This window comes from Schistocerca piceifrons, chromosome 2, assembly GCF_021461385.2.
Source record: "Schistocerca piceifrons isolate TAMUIC-IGC-003096 chromosome 2, iqSchPice1.1, whole genome shotgun sequence".
NCBI classification, from domain to species: domain Eukaryota; kingdom Metazoa; phylum Arthropoda; class Insecta; order Orthoptera; family Acrididae; genus Schistocerca; species Schistocerca piceifrons.
The window spans coordinates 204,305,233-204,308,314 of record NC_060139.1 but is presented as its reverse complement, the minus strand read 5'-3'; positions in this window follow the sequence as shown (position 1 = coordinate 204,308,314).

Below are 3,082 nucleotides of genomic sequence, written 5' to 3'. Positions count from 1 at the left end.
AAGTGGTTGGTGGGTCATGTCGTCCATAAACAGCCCTTTTCAATCTATCCCAGGCATGTTCGATAGGGTTCATGCCTGGAGAACGTGCTGGCCACTCTAGTCGAGCGATGTCGTTATCCTGAAGGGAGTCATTCACAAGATGTGCACGATGGGAGCGCAAACTGTCGTCCATGAAGACAAATGCCTCGCCAATGTGCTGCCGATATGGTTGCATTATCGGTCGGAGTATGGCATTCACGTATCGTACAGCCGTTACGGCGTACGTCGGCCCCACATAATGCCGCCCCAAAACAGCAGGGAACCTCCACCTTGCTGCACTCTCTGGACAGTGTGTCTACGGCGTTCAGTGTGACCGGATTACCTCCAAACACGTCTCCGACGATTGTCTGTTTGAAGGCATATGCGACACTCATCGGTGACGAGAACGTGATGCCAATCCTGAGCGGTCCTTCGGCGTGTTGTTGGGCCCTTCTGTACCACGCTGCATGGTGTCGTCGTTGCAAAGATGGCTTTCGGCATGGACGTCGGGAGTGAAGTTGCTCATTATGCAGCCTATTGCGCACAGTTTGAGTCGTAACACGGCGTGCTGTGGCTGCACGAAAAGTATTATTCAACACGGTGGCGTTGCTGTCAGGGTTCCTCCGAGACATAATCCGTAGGTAGGGGTCATCCGCTGCATTAGTAGTCTTGGGCGGCCTAAGCGAGGCACATCAATCGATAGTTCCTGTCTCTTTGTATCTATATCACGTCCGAAAAACATCGCTTTGGTTCACTCCGAAACGCCTGGACACTTCCCTTGTTGAGAGCCCTTCCTGGCACAAAGTAACAATGCGGACACCATCGAACAGCGGTATTGAACATTTAGTAATGGTTGAACTAAGCACGAGTCGTGTACCTCCTTCCTGGTGGAATGACTGGAACTGATCGGCTGTCGGACCCCCTCCGTCTAATAGACGCTGCTCATGCATGATTGTTTACATCTTTGGCCGGGTGTAGTGACAGCTCTGAACAGTCAAAGAGACTGTGTCTGTGATACAATATCCACAGTCAACGTCTATCTTCAGGAGTTCTGGGAGTCGGGGTGATCCAAAACTTTCTTTGGTGTGTGTATACACTGTATAGACCAATCTAAGAGATAATAAATTCATTATCCATAGCGGATATAATTTTAAATTCTAAATAAATTACGGTATAGTACGAAAAACTGGCACAGCTACAAATAGCAATGGAGCCCGATAAGGCAGCTCAACCTGAGGATAGTTGGTTTGACGTCAGTCTGCGGGGTGCAAGGCAAGTATAGTTTGTCATTAAATAGGGCAAGACTTTTTTCTTGTGAGTATTCTTCCTGTGTCTCCTTTCTTTTCCTGAATTTTCTTCTCATGTTAACTATCAAAGCGTAAATTTAAAGTTTTACCATATTTCCCATTTTTATAATATCCCTGTTTGTGTGACTTCTTTATGTAAGTATCACAGTTTTAATTTCTATCCATAAATAATACCAGTAATCAAAAATAAACTTTACTTGCTGTATAAAATATAAAATATTCCAAGTTTTACATTGACAGATGACGAGCTTATATATGTATATATTGCTTGATCTGTAAAAACAGAGTTTCCGATACTGTGGTCTTCTGAATGAAGTTTTGGAAATTTAAACCTCTTAAAACGTTATTTTTAGTGCTTTTATGAGCATTTTTGAAGTGTAAATACAAGATTTGTTTTATATAGCTTCAACCTTAGCAAAAGTTCTCTTATCTCACATCTCAAAACCTGCAGTTCTGATTTCTTTTCGTCAGAGGTACTGATAAGGCATACCGGTGTGTACTGTCACAGATCAATGTGTGTATATTAGTCTTTTCCCCACTGGTATGCTCACGTATGCATTTCATTTGACACATATATTGAACAAACCTTCTCCTGCCTCTTTTTGTGTCCACCTCTGTCTCCCTTCGTCTCTCTGCCTCTTTCTCCCTCTTCACCTCATCCTCCAACCTGATCTGTCTCTTCCTCGCTGCTCTCTCAGTTTCATATCCTCCTTTCCCCCTTCTATATTCATTACCTCCACCACCTCCCTTTGACTGTAGTCTCCTCCTCCTCCCCCTCTTTCCATCTCTGCCTTCCCCTCTTCATTTCCACCTGTCCACTGCCCCTCATGCATCTCTCCCTCCTCCTCTCTATCCATTTTCTCCACCCCTCCTCTAACCTTCTCAACGTGGCCCCAGCCGTATTCATTGTCATGGGTAACCCAGGCAATACAGTTCAATACAGCAGGCAGACACTACTACAGTAACATGACAGTCACTCAGAGCAGTCTATATATCAGGGACTTGAAGATCGTTTATTTGCCTCTGATGTAAGTGCTGCCAGGCAAAGCAGGTCGATGAATCAGGATAATACTACTCCAACACAACACGCCTGTCATGCGGGATACCCTCCATGTTGGGTGTTGGAAAACCATTTCTTGCCCCTGGCATGTAGGCTGACCTGCAAAACAGATTGATTTGGCAGACCGATACTGTTCCCACACATGTCTGTTATACAGGGTAAACACTGGACTCGCATTCGGAAGGACGACAGTTCAAATCCGTCTCTGGACATCCTGATTTAGGTTCCCGTGATTCCCCTACATCGTTTCAGGCAAATGCTGGGACGGTTCCTTTGAAAGGGCACAGTCGATTTCCTTCCCCATCCTTCCCTAATCCAAGCTTGTGCTCCGTCTCTAATGACCTCGTTGTCGACTGGACATTAAACACTAACCTTCTCCACCCTCCCATACAGGGTAGCCTGCACACCAGGGGCTGGAAAAATGCGTTTTTGCTGGTATCTCTGCTCCCACAATACAGATACACATGAGGCCAACTGTTTCTGTGCCAAATTCGGTTGAAATCCATTCACGAGTTTGGGAGTAGACCCCAGACACACATACTCGCATACATACTCTCTGCATTATATATATACTCTCCTGTCATGCTGATAAAATAAGAAAGGAAATATTGTTGTTACATATAGTTACATTATAAGTTAAATTGTTTTATTTTTTATATTTTCTAATAGATTTATGCTACACATATGTGTACTTCTG